The 15835-nt window shown below is 48.7% G+C and overlaps 1 protein-coding gene and 2 non-coding genes across 7 annotated transcripts in view; 1 reads left to right on the top strand and 2 right to left on the bottom strand.

Annotated features, from left to right (window-relative positions):
- Cdc14b (cell division cycle 14B) overlaps positions 1–15835 on the top strand; it is a 102080-nt gene that overhangs the window by 18276 nt on the left and 67969 nt on the right. The window lies entirely within an intron of this gene.
- Trnav-cac (transfer RNA valine (anticodon CAC)) lies at positions 1339–1411 on the bottom strand. Its single transcript has one exon. It is a non-coding gene; the product is annotated as a tRNA-Val (tRNA).
- Positions 7737–7809, bottom strand: Trnaa-cgc (transfer RNA alanine (anticodon CGC)). The gene has a single exon. It is a non-coding gene; the product is annotated as a tRNA-Ala (tRNA).

Genomic DNA, 15835 nt, shown 5'->3' with positions numbered 1-15835 from the left:
GTCTGTGTCATTCCAGTGTGTATGGATGTGTAGGGAGGATGCTTTTTCAAAAGGCAGTCACTGAATAGGAGGTATGCAAAGTGTACATTTGTAATTTTGATGGAGGGTATGCCAGTTTACAATCCCACTAGCAATGCATAACAGCACTATTTCTCTCTATCTGTACCAACAGTGTGGGCTGCCAAACTGAGGTTTTTAACAGTCCATAGATAGAAAATCATGCTGAAGTTGGCTATGAACATCCTTTTTCTAATGGACTATTGGCCATTTCCAAACTTTCTTTTTCTTTTCTGTGCTTGGGATTGAACCCTGGGCCTCCCGTTTGAATGACAAAGGCATTTTTTCCCATTCATTGCTGGCTTTCTGATTTGCTCATACTTGTGGTGGTGGTACTCTGTCCTGTTGCCACAAAGTTGACAACTATGCTCAGTAATCCTTTATCCTATGGCTTCTGGATTTTTTTTTTTTTTTAACAGTAATCAATCTTTTTTTTTTTTTAAATATTTTTTTAATTGTTAGTGGACCTTTATTTTTTTTTTCTTTATTGATATGTGATGCTGAGAATCCAACCCAGTGCCTCACACATGCTAGGCAGGCGCTCTGCGGCTGAGCCACAAACCTAGCCCTATTTTTCAAAAACAGGAATCAGTTTTTTGGGTTTTTTTTTTTTTTTTTTTATATTAATGGCTGCTGGATTTTAAGTCATCGTTGAACTCAACAAAATTATTAAGGAATTGTCATTTTCTTCCATTTTTCCTGTCCCAGCCTTTCTGTTGTTATTTTCCTAAGTTTTCCTTGTCCACTCCCAACGTATTTAAAACAATCATCTTTTAAAGACTTAAGTAAGAACAGTAAATCCTACAGTCTCCACCCAGTGGACCTCTCTATCGCTCCTCACTCCTTGTTCTTTGTGTGGGTCCAGATGTCCACCTGGGATCTCCCAGATGTTTTCATCTTTCCAGTGTCTAAAATGCCTTTATCATGCCTCCCCAGCCCCCCCCCCCCCTTTTTTTGGTTACCAGGGATTAAACCAAGGGGTACTTAACCACTCAGCCATAACTCCAGCCCCTTTTTATATTTTATTTAGACAGGCCCTCGCTATGTTGCTGAGGCTGGCTCTGAACTCACGATCCTCCTTCCCCTGGGGTGCACAACCCGCACCCGGCATGCCTCCCCCTTTAGAAAGGTTTCGCGTGGTGTGGAATTCCAGTTCATTTTCCTGTTTCTTTCAGTACTTTAGAGATGTGGCTGTACTGTCACACTCGCATGGGTCCCCATGAGAAATCTGACCCCCTTCTCTTTGTTTTCTTGCTGTGTTTTTTGTTTGTTTTTGGTTTTTGGGGGTGCTGGGGGTTGAACCCAGGGCCTTGAGCATGTGAGGCCAGCACTCTGCCCACTGAGCCACATCCCCAGCCCCCGTTTTCTTGCTAGGTAACGTGTACTTTTTCTTTGGCTGATTTTAACCTTTTTATCACTGGGTTTGAGCAGCTAGATTCCCGGGTGCTGGGGCGTCGTTTTCTTATTCCTGTTCTCGGGTTTCCTTGGATCTGTGATTCAGAGTTTGGGGACTTCTTTGGTCATTTCCCTAATCTGTGCTGCCTTCCTTGACGCAGAGTCTGCCCTGTTTCCTGGGCCATGTGAAGCTGCCCTGGGATTCTCTGCGTTCTTCTCCGTGTCTCTCCTCTTTGTTGGGGGTCTCTTGCTGTGCCCGCGGTTTCCCTGGTCTTTTCCCATGCCATGTCCTGCCCATCGTCCGCCCTTCCGCTGAGTTTTCCCTCTAGCTTGCGGGTTTCCATCTTCATAGAAGCAGAGTTTGGGGCCTTTTTAAACCTCCGGTGTCTCTTGCTGTTATTTTTGTGTCGAAGTGCAATTCACATACTATACAAATCAAAGTGTGTGTTTTGATGGTTGATTTTTTTTAGTAGCATATTTTATATTAAATGTTAAATATTTTTGACAGTTTTTACAGAACTATGTGCCTGTCACCACAATGTAATTTTAGATTCAAACACCACCAGCACCAGCACTTTGAACCCACAGCAGGAATTCTAAGTTTCCCTGGCTCTATCGCAGCCTTAGGCAACAACCCGCCTCCCTGTCCCCAGGGGTCTCGTATCTTGGGTAGTTGACCAACAGTATGCTCCAAGTGGGAGCATACTGTTTGTGACTTTTTTTTTTTTTAAGAATAATAAAATATAAACTTTATTTTTGTGTCTCTCTCTTTTGACCTGACATGTTGTTATTCCTTTGCTCTTTTTTTTTAAATTTTTTATTAGTTGCTCAAAACATTACAATGATCTTGACATATCATACATTTGATTCAAAAGGGGTACGTAATCTTGTTTTTCCCACGTGAACAGATTGCAGGATCACGTTGGTTATACAGCCACATTTATGCATAGGGCCACACTAGTGTCTGTTGTATCCTGCTGCCCTTCCTATCCCCTTCCTATCCCCCCTCCCCTCCCCTCCCATCACCTCTTTCTACCCAATCTACTGTGACACATTTCTCTCTCTTTTTTCTCCCTGGCTCACATCTTATATGTGATTTTGCATAACAATGAGGGTCTCCTACCATCTTCCTGCAATTCCCTTTCTCTCTCCCATTCCCTCTCACTTCTCGTCCCTGTTTAATGGTAATCTTCTTCTCATGCTCTTCCTCCCCGCTCTGTTTTGAGTCGCCCCTCTTATATCAAAGAAAACATTCTGTATTTGTTTTTTAGGGATGGCTAGCTTCACTTAGCATAATCTGCTCTAATGCCATCCAGTTCCCTGCAAATGCCATGTTTTTTTAATTTTTTAGTGCTGAGTAATATTCCATTTTGTATAAATTCCACGTTTTTTTTTATCCATTCATCTATTGAAGGGCATCTGGGTTGGTTCCACAGTCTACCTATTGTGAATTGTGCTGCTATGAACATTGATGTCGCTGTGTCCCTGTTGTATGCTCTTTTAAGGTCTTTTGGGTATAGTCCAAGATGGGGAATAGCTGGGTCAAATGGTGGTTCCATTCCCAGCTTTCCCAGGAATCTCCATACTGCTTTCCAAATTGGCTGCACCAATTTGCAGTCCCACCAGCAATGTACAAGTGTACCCTTTTCCCCACATCCTCGCCAGCACTTGTTGTTGTTTGACTTCATAATGGCTGCCAATCTTACTGGAGTGAAATGGTATCTTAGTGTGGTTTTAATTTGCATTTCTCTGACTGCTAGAGATGGTGAGCATTTTTTCTTGTATTTGTTGATTAATTGTATATCCTTCTCTGAGAAGTGTCTGTCAGGTGCTTGGCCCATTTGTTGATTGGGTTATTTGTTTTCTTGTTGTTTAATTTTTTGAGTTCTTTGTATACTCTGGAGATTAGAGCTTTATCTGAAGTGTGAGGGTAAATGTTTGTTCCCAGGATGTAGGCTCTCTATTCACCTCACATATTATTTCTCTTGCTGAGAAAAAACTTTTTAGTTTGAATACGTCCCATTTGTTGATTCTTGATGTTTGTGACTTTTTTGTGAGCGGTTCCTTTCATGCAGTGTGATATTTATGGGGTTTAACCATATCCCAGCATGTGGCTGGTGCTTTTTATGGCTAAATAGTATTCCACGGCCTGGCTCTGTCTCAGTCGGTTTCTCCATCAGCTGCTGGGCACTTGGATTCTTCCTGTGACCCAAAGCCGTGGGTCTACCTCCTGGAGAGCAGAGCAGTGAGGACAGCTGCAGCCAGTCAGGAGCACAGGGGGGATGATTCCCCAAGTGGGGACCCCTGAGGGGACGCATCACGTGCAGGGCGGGCACATCTGAGCTGCATGGGGCAGGTCATGGCCTTCACAGGCCACCTCTTAATGACAGTGGCTAGGAAGGCTCCCGGCCTGACGCGGGGCGGGTCAGAATGGCTGCACTGCTGGCCTCTCCCCAAGCTTCCCCTCAAGGCCCTTGAGACAGAACACAACTCCCGGCACTTTCTGTCGTCCAAAGGGGTGGCAGCTTTCCTGCAAGCTTAGGTGACTGTCTCAGCCATCCACACTATGAACATGCACAGGATCCATCTCTGCCTGTCCCCAGTGTCACGATTCACTGAAAGACAAGAAATTCTCGGGCTCGCCTACTGTCATCAGTTGCAGTTCACTGAGTGCCCATGGTCACCTCGGAGCCGTGGTCACCTCAGAGCGTGCGCCGGGCCATCCTGTGTTCCTTTATTCCAGTGCAGTCTGCATTTCCACATCCACCACTCAGTCACACGGCTACCGCACACAGTGACAGGTGTGTTTGTCCCCATAGGTCACAGAAAGACTGAGGGAGGGGTCAGGCCTCAGGTGACAGGATGCTGTGCCTGGAGCACAGGCAGGAGCAGGTGAAGGGCAGGGTCCTGTAGGTGGTCAGAGTGTCATCGCCATGGGCAGCGGAAAGCCCCTGCGCTGGGGCACAATGGGGGGTTCATCCAGGGGAAGTGGAGGTGCTGCTCAGTCTTGGGGGCTCCTCCTGTGGTCGTAGAGGCGGGGTTACAACTTAAGAGGGTAGGCTCTGTGTGGAGAGGGGTGACCCCTGGCCAGGCACTGCTGTTTAGTTTAATAATTGGGACAAATAAGTCATTCATGAGGTTGTGCCCTTAGGTTGTGCCGTTTCCTTGTCCAGTCGAGGTGGCTGTTTACTTGTCCAGCCAAGGGGTGGAGGCATTCTGCCTTGGCACCTGCACTTGACATGAGTCACTCGTGCCCAACTGGACTCGCTCACAGGGCGCTGTGGCGCTGCGTAGCCTGCCAGCAGCTGGGGAGGCCAAGGCAGGAGGATCACAGGTTCAAAGCCAGCCTCAGCAACTTGGCAAGACCCTGTTTCAAAATAGAGTGTTGGGGATTGGCCCAGTGTTAAGCACCCCAGGTTCAACCTGCAGTTACCCTAAAAACCAAAAAACCAAAATGCAGTAACTAGGGGTAGCAGCCTGAGAGCTGCTGTTCTGTATTTGGTGGAGTGACCCAGAGCAGGGCACGGCCTGCTGTCCACTGTGGCTGTCCCCAGCAGTACCTGCCGGGTGACTGACATTGCCACTTTTAGCTTGTTATGAATAATGCCGCTGTGGACCTACATACAGGTCTTTAGGTGGACACAGATTCTCATCCACCTGTCGTACTGAGCTACTGAGCGTGGGAGTGTAATTACAATAATATTAATGTCTTTTCTCTGCTAATTCTAACACATGTGTTAGTTCTGGGTCTAGTTTAGTGGATCAAACTCTTCATGAGTCATGCTTTTTTGCTTCACATGCCTGGCAGGTTTTTTTTTTTTTTTTTTTTTTGGTACTAGGGATTGAGCCCAGGGGCACTTAACCACAGAGCCACATCCCCAGCCCCTATTTTATATTTTATTTAGAGAAAGGGTCTTGCTGAGTTGCTTAGCTGGAAAAAAAAAAAATATATATGTATATATTTGCATGTGTGTATGTGTATATATATATATATATTGTTTTTTTTTTTGGTGGTGCTGGGGATTGAACCCAGGGCCTTGTGCATGCAAGGCAAGCACTCTGCTAACTGAGCCGGTGGAAAACATTTTAAGTGTATTTAAAAAAAAAAAAAAAAAGGGAGAGAATTGAAGTACAGTAGATGGGGTAGAGAGAGAAGAGGGGAGGGGAGGGGGGATAGTGGAGGATAGGAAAGGCAGCAGAATACAACAGACACTAGTATGGCAACATGTAAATCAATGGATGTGTAACCGATGTGATTCTGCAATCTGTATGTGGGGGAAAAATGGGAGTTCATAACCCACTTGAATCAAATGTATGAAATATGATATGTCAAGAGCTTTGTAATGTTTTGAACAACTAATAAAAAAAATAAAAATTATATACTCCCCCAAAAATATTTTTTAGTTGTATTTGGACACGACATCTTTATTTTATTTATTCATTTATTTTTTATGTGGTGCTGAGGATCGAACCCAGTGCCTTGCATGTGCTAGGCGAGCACTCTACCACTGAGCCCCAGCCCCAGCCCCTTTAAATGTATTTTTAAAGAATCGTTCTTCAGAGTCGTGGCCATTTAGTTTGACATGAATCCCACTGGCTTGCGATGGCTCTCCTGTTTTGTTTGTGTCTTCTGTCTGAGATTTACTCCCTTATGAGTCATGGGGCCACTTTGATCCGCGCCTTCAGACGGCGACCTAATGGCATGTACTTACTGGCTGGCTCAGTCTATCATCCTGGTCACATTTGCATTTCTGAGTGTCTGGTCTGCTGTGGGTACCTCTCCTGCTGTGTGTGGTACCAGGTACCAGTGACACTGCAGTTTATGACTTTCTTGGGCTGCAGCAGGGGCTCCTGAGTGCCAGGCAGGGCTCTGCCCGCCCCCCCCCCCCCCAGCCTCTTCGTGTCACCTGGTGTGTGGCTGGTGGGAGCTTTTTTCTCAGCTGCTGCTGCTTTTTCAGGGAACCAGGGTCCGATGTAAGGAAGCGCTTGACCACTGAGCTCCCCCAGGTCCCCAGGGGTTCTTGTTGTTTTATTCTTGCTTATGTTTCTAGACAAACTTGGGGATCAACGTGCCCGTTCCATAATGCACAAACAAGAGCCTGGTAGTTACTTGCATGATCATGTGAACTCAGGGAGGAAAACATCTTAACGGTGACACTGAATCCGGTGACACCAAATCCGCTACACACAAGCGAGGTCTCTTCTTGTCTGGTCACATTGCCTGTTGAACTCCCTCTGTCCTAGCAACTTGGTCTTGGTCAGCACTGTTTTCGGTGGGATCACCCCCCCCCCCATTTTACTTCACAGATTAAGCATTTTCTGGACAGTGAGCTGGACTCTTTAGGAAAGCGTTTTAATCTCGTTCATCTTCAGCTCCCCGCACCAGCGCTCCCCCGCAGGGTCTGTTCAGTGTGGAGAAGTGAGTGACTGACAGGCCCCCCTCCATGCCACACCTACAGATCTTAGATGATCACCCGGGGCTTCGTGTTTTGTTTGTTAAAGTTTAGGGATTGTTGTTTTGGTGATTTTAGGTATTTTCTCTTAAGACAGGCCTAATGTAGAGTCCTTAATCTTATTTAACATAGCTGTGTTTTTGAAGTGTGTAAAGCTAGCAGGACTAATGGAGGTCATATTTCAGTGAATAGACTTCTTCCTTTGAAAAGTGAATAGGAAGTTGCTTGGGAAGCAAAACAACCTTTTAAAATCTTAGTTTTATGTTGCTGAAAGAAATTAAAGACAAATAAATGGATTGGAAATTTAATATTGTCAAAATGTCTCTACTACCCAGAGTGACCTACAGATTGAATGCGGTCCTTGTCAAAATCCTAATGACGTATTTTGCTGAAACAGAAAAATCCACTTAAATTTCATATTTATGTGGCACTGTTCACAATAGCCAAGGTATGGAATCAGCCCAGATGCTGAACAGATGGCTAGGTAAAGAAAATATGGTAGATATACACAGTGGAGTATTATTCAACCATAAAGAAGAAGGAAACCCTGTCATTTGCAGCAAAGTGGATCGAACCAGAGGACGTTATGTTAAGTGCAATAAGCCAGACACAGAAGGACAAGCACTGTGTGTTCTCCCTCCTCTGTGGAAGTAAAAAAAAAAAAAAAGTGGAATTGAATGTGGAGAAATGATGACTAGAGATTAGCAAGGGTGTGTGGGGGAGGGGGAACCAAAGCCAGATCTGGTCAGTGTGTGCTGTTACCTGTCAGTATGTATGATTAGTGTGTGTTAATAAAGATACTCAATTGATATAGACTCTTTTTTTTTTTGGCGGTGGTGCTGGGGATTGAACCCAGGGCCTTCTGCATGCGGGGCAAACGCTCTACCAGCTGAGCTATAGCCCCAGCCCCGATATAAAATCTTAAAGGACACTAAACAGACAAAAATATTATGAAAGCAAAAATAAATAAATAAATAAGCTGGAGGCTTCATTTCCTAATTTCAAAACATATGACAGAGCTGCAGTCCTCAGATCAGTGTGACCTCAGTATGAGGCAGACATACAGACCAAGGGCAGAGAGCAAAGCTCAGAAACAGACCCTCATGACAATGGCCCAGCCATCTTTCAGTTGTCATGGACCTTATTTTGTTTATTTATATGTGGTGCTGAGAATCCAACCCCGTGCCTCACACATGCCAGGCTCTGCCACTGAGCCCCAGCCCCAGCCCTGGCCCAGCCATCTTTGAGGAGGATGCCAAGTCTGTAGAGTGGGGGGAAGAGCTTCTTCAGCCAACAGGGCTGGAAGAACCGGAGATAGCCCCATACAAGATGAAGTCAGAGCCTTACCTTATGAGCATGTGAATAGGCGTTTTTTCCAAAGAAGGAATACAAAGGGCCAACAAGCCCATGAGGAGATGATCAATATCACATCACTGGGAATGTGGGAGATGCAAATCATACCCCCACCCACTGGGATGGCCACTCTCCAAAACCTCAGGAGCTAAGTGTCGGTAAGGACCCTGGCACACTGTGGGTGAGAGTGTAAAGTGGTGCGGTTACTACGGAAAACAGTGTGGAGGAGTCTCAGAAAATTTAAAAGTCTGATTAGTACATGCGCCAGCAATTATACGTCTGAATGTATATTGAAACAGGATCTCAAAGATTCTCATACCCACATCCTCTACAACATTCCTTGCACAATAGCTAAGAGGTGGGAGCAAATATAAGTGTCCATCAAGAGATGAATGGATTAAAAATATATAAAAAAGGATGTGTGTATAAATGGAATATTATTCAGCCTTAAAGAAGGAAATCTGCCAAGCACTGTGGTGTAGGCCTGTCATCCCAGGAACTTGGAAGCCTGGGGCAGGAGGATCACAAGTTTGAGGCCAGCCTCAGTAATTTAGTGAGGCCCTAGGCAGCTTATTGAAATACTGTCTCTCAATAAAAAGGGCTGGGGCTGTTGCTCAGTGGTTCAGCTCCCCTGGGTTTAGTCCCCGTTCCCTCAAAAAAAGGAAATCCTGTCCTATTGTAGAACACGGTTGAACCTTGAGGACAGGTTAAAGGAAAAACCCAGTTAGGATGAGACAGTGGGGCTGGGGCTGGGGCTCAGCGGCAGAGCGCTTGCCCCTCCCATGGGAGGCACTGGGTTCCATCCCCAGCACCACATAAAAATGAATAAACAAAATAAAGACGTTGTGTCCATGTATGACTAAATATATTTTTTAAAAAAGCTGAGACAATAACTTCATGATCCTGTTTGCATGAAGCCTCAGGAAGAGAAAGGGAAGGTAGCCTGGGGTTGAAGGAGAAGTGGGGGCTTCCTGATGGAGACTGTCGTTTGGCTTAGTGAGATGGACACGTGGAGATGAGCTGTGCAGCCACGGGCATCGTGTGAGGCGTGGGTTAAGAAAGTCCGGTTTCACAGGCATCTCTCTTTGCAGACTGATTCTTTTCTTTGCGGGGCTGGGGTTGGAACCCAGAACCTGGGCTTGTTGGCCAGTGCTGTGCCCTGGAGCCCCGGCCCCAGCCTCAAACAGAACATTTGGAATCCGAATTACTTTGGAAGGTCGAGGATGTGTGGGTCCGCGTGGACGGGATGCCTGCAGGTTCAGGTTCAACGGAGAGAAAATGTGCTTAGCCAGGCGTAAACTTTACTGGGAGTTTTTAGTACTTGAATGATTTTTTTTCAACAGAAAGATGAACCCTGCTTCCAGGCATTGTTTTTCTGTTATAATTCTCCAAATAATACTGACAGTGTAAAACTCCTCCATAGTCAGGAGCTAGATTTCACTGTTGTGAAATAGATACTAAATATAATTCAGACTTGACATTAATGTTCCTGGGTTTTCAATGACTTCTCTGAAAACTGCCCTTTTCATGTAAGAAAAGCAATATTTAAAAACCTTCAACTTTTAAGTACATTTTTGAGTACATTTCCCATTCTAAAGACTAAATCAGAATTTTTATCTCGACTTGGGAAACTGAGCAAGGGCTTTCCCCCTCCGGTGCAAGCGCACACGTCACTTTTGGCGACCTTGGCTGCTGGCCGCAGCCCCGAGGTCCACTGTGGAAACCTGTTGTGCTCAAAAATGGCCTGAGTACAGGCCACGCACAGGCCACGGCCTCTGCCCAGCGCCCCTGGGCGGGGACGGGGGGCTTCCTGTGCACCTCCCCATTCTGCTCCCTGCCTGATCTCTGCTCCCTGGCTCCACTCCAGGGTCCCCCAGGAGTGTCCCCCACAGCCCCACAGGAGGCACAGCTCTGGGCAAAGCTCACAGAAAGCGTGCGTGTGTGGGGAGGGTTTGGAGGGTTGCTCTGTCCTGGGAGGGGGGGACCTTGCAGGCTGTCCCAGGGGAAATAGGTGGTGCAGGAGGTCACATCCTGAGCGGCTCCTTACTGTTCCATGGGTCTTCCTTGAAGGGACTCGGTGACGGGTGACTCGGTGGGAGCTGCTGATGGTTGGAATGCCCTGGGCCTTTACTGGTACCCAGGCTCCTAACTAAGAATTCACATCCGTTATGGACACTCAGCTTCCTTCTGACACACTGGTACAAGATGAGTGACCACTGTCCCTGGGGTCTCAGCTGTGGATGAGGAACTTGGGACCTGTGTTCTCCACGCCTGTGGTGTCCCCTCGAGCACACTGAGCACGTGTGGCTGGGCTCCTTGCTGACAGGCCACCCCTGCAGGAGGTGCTGCTGGCCGGCCATGTCTGGGGGTGGAAGGACACCAGCCCTCGGGGGCCACGTGGTGTGGTTGTGGCCGAGTAGCTGTGTTCTCCTTATTAATCCAGTTTACTTTTTGAATGGTGGTTTACAGATAGAAGGAAGGTATGTCATCCAATTAAAAGGTCACTTAGGGCTGGGCTGGGGCTCTGTGGCAGAGTGCTGGCCTAGCACGTGTGAGGCACGGGGTTCGATCCTCAGCACCACATAAAAAATAATAAAATAAAGGCAAGCTGTCCACCCACAATACAAAAAATTTTTCAAAATTCCTTAAAAAAAGTCACTTAGACACCATTGCTGTGAATTTTTCTTATTTCTGAATACAGTTTTATAGACTAAGGAAGGATAAAAAATGTTAATTCCAAGAATTGTTTATTTTTCTCCCAGCCCTACCACCTTTTCTGGTAGGCCTCCCCCCCCCCCCGCCCCCCAAGCTTCAATGTTATTTATTATTCATGGTCTATTGTAGGTAATTCTTTCTTCTTTTGGTACCAGACACTGAGCCCTGGGGTGCCAAACCCACAGAGCTGCATCCCCAGCCCTTCCTATTTTTTATTTGGAGGCAGGGTCTCACTCAGTTGCTGAGGCTGGCCTCACATGCAGTCCTTCTGCCCCGGCCTCCTGCACCAGGGCCCCAGGTGTGGCAGTCCCATTCTGTGGGAATGTTCTGTTCTCTTTAGTCACCAGCTCCTGCCTGGGGATTTAAGATTCTCAAGCGTGAATCACTTGTGGTGTAGTTATGTATGGGATCCCAGTTCACGTTGTAGCAGGTGTGTGCACTGTGAAGTAGGGCTCAGAGTCCCTGCTGTGTCCCTTTCCGAGGCCCCCCTCCCCCCAGCAGTGATTCATGTCCATCCCTAAAGGCCAGCCTCCTGTGCCTCAGCCCCTTGTCCTCTTGGTACTGCTGGGTGGTGTCCCCTTCTCTTCCAGGTGGTCTTTGGAGTCGAGTCCAGTTTGGGGCTACAGATGTTTGTGTACCAGTCGTTTCACAGACATGTTTTGATTTCCCTTGGGTCTACCTGGGAGGCACGGTGGCTGGGTCACAGGAACGCGTATGTAAGAGACCACCGAAGGCTCCTCTGTCTGTGGTTTTCTGTTTGTTTGTTTATTCATGATGCTGGGGTTGACCTCAGGCCTGTGCAGTGAGGCCAGAGCTCTACCAGCTGAGCCCCAGCCCTCCTGTCTTTTAAAGTTGCATTTCTAGTTCCGCACACACAGGGCTCTCGCTCTGCTCCCAGGGTGGTCTTGAAGCCGTGGACCCAGTGATTCTCCCCCCTTCCCCGGAGCTGGGACTGCAGGCACCTGCCACCCCGCCAGACTCCATTTCTGGTTTTTTAAAAACATCTTTTTAGTTGTAAATGGATGGAACCCAGGGTCTCTCCAGGTGAACTGGCTGCTTGAAGTAACCACACAGAGACAGAGAATACCTTTTTCTTGGGGTCCTGAGATGGCTTCCCTGACCCAGCTCCCACAGGGGGGTCAAGGCAGGCAAGAGAGAGAGCCAGGAGCACCTCAAACAGGCAAGAGGTCCTGGTGTCAGGGGTTGAGTCCAGCTCCTGATGTCTGCTGTCAGCAGATTGATTGACACCTAGAGAGGCCACGCTGTGAGATGATCGAAGGCCGAGCCAGCCAAAGGGACACCTGTGCACAGCCCAGACAACTGCGTCAGTCCACTCTGCACTCAAGGTGCTCACATGTCCCTTGTGGCCCATGGCCCACATCTCCATGGTCCCCTCGCTCACAGCTCAGGGCACTAAGCTCCTTCGTGGCCCCTCCCAACACACAATCTTTATTTTTATATATATGTTATTTTTACGTGATGCTAAGGATCAACCCAGGGCCTCACACGTACGAGGTGAGCGCTCTACCAGCTAAGCCACAACCCAGGCTCCATTTCTGTCTGTAATCCACACAGTGTACATATTTGTGTGCACAGTGTGACAATTCAGTTCAGATGGGTATCGTGTCATGAGTGGATGGGGTCACTGCGATAGCATGTGTCATGGCAGACATCATCTTTGCGTGTCAGCTTCCACTAGCTCCTCTGCAGTTTCGATGGGTTGCTGTCCACCATGCCCACCCCTGCGCTGCTGGGCGGCCTAGCTGCTCTTTCTGTGGAGCTGCACCTGCACCTCCACGATCCCCTGTCCAGCACCTTTCCTTTCTGTGCCTTTTCACTTCTCACGTTTTCACCAGTTCCATCCATGTTGCTGTAGGGGACAAAATCTCCCTCTTTTTTTTATGGCTGAGTAATACTCCGTGGTGTGCAGGTACCACCTTTTCTTCAGTGGACACCTAGGTTGCTTCTGTATCTTGGCTGCTGGATCACACAGTAGTTCTGTTTCCCGTTTTTTTTTTTAGGCACTTCCCTACTGTTTTCTGTCATGGGTTTGCTAGTTGACACCCGACAGTGGTACAGGAGGACCCCCCTCCCATCTCAGTACTGTTTTAGGTCCCCCCTTAGCAGTGCAGGGACATTCTCATTGCTCTGCGTCCTCCCCAGCGATTGGTGTGTGTTCTGATTCTAGCCGTTCTGGTGGGTGGGGAGGGCCCTTTCATTGTTTTTAGTTTGCCTTTTCCTGATGAGCTCCTAGGCTGTTCTGCATCATCTTTTGTGAAACACCTTCACATCCTTTGCCCTGGTTTCCTGTTAAGAGTATTTAGTATAAACATGTTGATCCACTCTTTGCCATTTAAAAAAAAAAGTCACGATCATGCTTTTTAAGTTTCCTTTAGTTTTTTCCAAGAAAAATCATTTATTAATCGACTAGTGGCCTAGAATTGGGACGAGTCCTGAGTACCTTAGGAGAGGCTGCAGATCCCGCTGCAGGTGAGTTACCTGAAGGCCCGTCTCGCTGTCTTCACTGCCAAGAAGGCTGAGGCCGCGGGCAGCGCCATCCACCTTGGCAACGCTTTCATAGAAAAACTGGAATCTATCAAAGTTCTGGGCTGACAGTGTGGGAAGAGCATCTTGCTGAAGTGGCTGCTTCATTTCTCACGTGACTGCCGAGTCAGGAGTCTGACTGCACCACCGTGATGGTGGCCACCCGATGCTCCTGGTTGAGTGAGTGAAGTCGGCCGGGTCTGATCTCACTGTTCCCCTTAGGTGAACGCACACCTCTTACTGCAGTCCCTCGGTCACGCTCTGCTCCTAAGGACTTTGTTTTTGGTAACAGGGATTGAACCCAGGGTGCCCTACCACTCAGCCCCATCCCCAGCCCTTTTTATTTTTATTTTGAGGCACAGTCTTGCTAAGTTGCTGAGGCTGGCCTTGAGCTTGCAATCCTCCCGCCTCAGTTTCCTGAGTGGATGGGATCACAGGCGTGCGCCACCACACGCAGCGGATTTGTTTGATGGGTAACAGTAACCTGCAAAGCCAGTCTCAGGTCACACGGCTGTCACTTACTAAATGTTCATCAGCAAGCAGGTACAAAACAGCTAATTGTCTAGCTTAGCTCGCCTCTTTTCCTGGCCTTGTGGCCACTCCTCTTGAGAAAGCTGACCCTGTATTTCAGGTCCAGGTCCTGGGACTGCAGAGGGTGGAGCAGTCACAGAGCTCTCAGCCAGTTGCTGGAGGGGGACAACTAGACTGAGGTCTCAGGTACACCCGTGAGTGAGTCTCAGCAGATGTGTGTGCACTCCCGTGTGCTGCTGGGGACGGAGCACTGCTAGGGACAGCACAGGACCCGGGCATCCTGGGCAAGCGCCCTGCCATGAGCGCGCACTGCACTGCCCAGGCTGGACTCAATCTTGCCGGAGACATGCTCCTGCCTCAGCCTCCCAAGCAGCTGGGACTCCGGGCTGCACCCAGCCGGAGCCCCTTTCTGACAGCCATTGTGTGCACTAACAGGCCGCTGTTTTACCAAGGAAGCAATAAGGCTGGGCGTTCAGGGTTTCAGTTATAAATTCTCTAGAGGTCTGAGTGACAGAAAAGCTGCTGCTCCGCCCCTGGTGGCTTCCTGCCTAAGTAATGGCTGTGGTCCCTGGAGCGGGAGCTTCTCATGGGAGCAGCTGCCCCCAGATGCACAACCGGATCCAGGATGTGGCTCAGACCAGCTGCGCACTTGGTCTCTGTCTCTGCAGTTGGAAGTAAGTCCCCGTAACCTGGCCGTCACCTGAGATGGTGGAGGAGTGGAGGCATGTGGAGAGGCCAGTCAGCCTCCTGTCAGTTAGCAGATGCCTTAAAGGCTCCAGATAAAAGCAGTGGTGTCCCCTCCCCCAGTCCTTGATGTGTCAGGGACCCTTGGTTTGCTTTTTTTTTTAAGACCTTTTTTTATTTTATTTTTGAGAGAGAGAGAATTTTTTATTTATTTTTCAGTTTTCGGTGGACACAACATCCTTATTTTATTTGTGTGTGGTGCTGAGGATCGAACCCAGCGCCCCGCGCATGCCAGGCGAGCGCACTACCGCTTGAGCCACCTCCCCAGCCCTTGGTTTGCTTTTAAAGGAGGAGAAGCCAGAGCAGATAGAGTGTCCCTCAGTGGCTGGGCCTGAGGGCCACTGGAGTCACCGCCGAGCATCTCCAGCCCTGGCTGAAGGGAGGGTGAGCCCAGGAGAGAGAAAAGGCGCCACTGGAGTGTGAGCTTCCAAGCCGGACTTCACCCCAGGCCTGCGCTGGGACAGTAGATCCTGTCCTGGCTGGAAATAGCTGCAGTTGCACCACCCGGAGGAGGAGCGGGCACACAGGCTGGGGGGGAGGCTGGGGGGAGAGGCCCCTCCGTCTCCCTACAGAGTGGGCTCTGTTGGACTGCCCAGGCTGGCCTTGAACTCCTGGGCTCAAGTGGTCCTCCGGCCCCTCCGCCTGTCCCCAGAAGCTGGGATCATAGGTGTGCACCACTGCACCCCGATTCACTGTGTTCATTGTAAGCCCTGGTCGACAGCTGTGCTGTGTAGCTGTGTCGCAGACGGCCGTCGTGAACACAGCTGCTTGGCCCTGCTTCCAGGCCCTGCACCCAGGCATGTCTCCAGGTGGATGTCAAGAGGGCCCTGACCAGGTCAGAGGTCCCAGGCACGACCCTGGGACTGCCCTCCAGAGCGCCCAGCAACTTACAGCCTCACCTTCTGTATGGAAGAGAAGCGCAGGGACTGTTGATATCAGCATGCAATTTATTCATTTTTAATGCTGAAGGTTGGATGCAGGACCTCCTGCATGCTGAGCCTACTTCTGCCCTTGAACTATACCTCCCACCCCTGCTACCAGTG

This window comes from Marmota flaviventris, chromosome 16, assembly GCF_047511675.1.
Source record: "Marmota flaviventris isolate mMarFla1 chromosome 16, mMarFla1.hap1, whole genome shotgun sequence".
Classification (NCBI taxonomy): Eukaryota; Metazoa; Chordata; class Mammalia; order Rodentia; family Sciuridae; genus Marmota; species Marmota flaviventris.
This window is presented reverse-complemented; position numbering and strand designations above follow the sequence as displayed.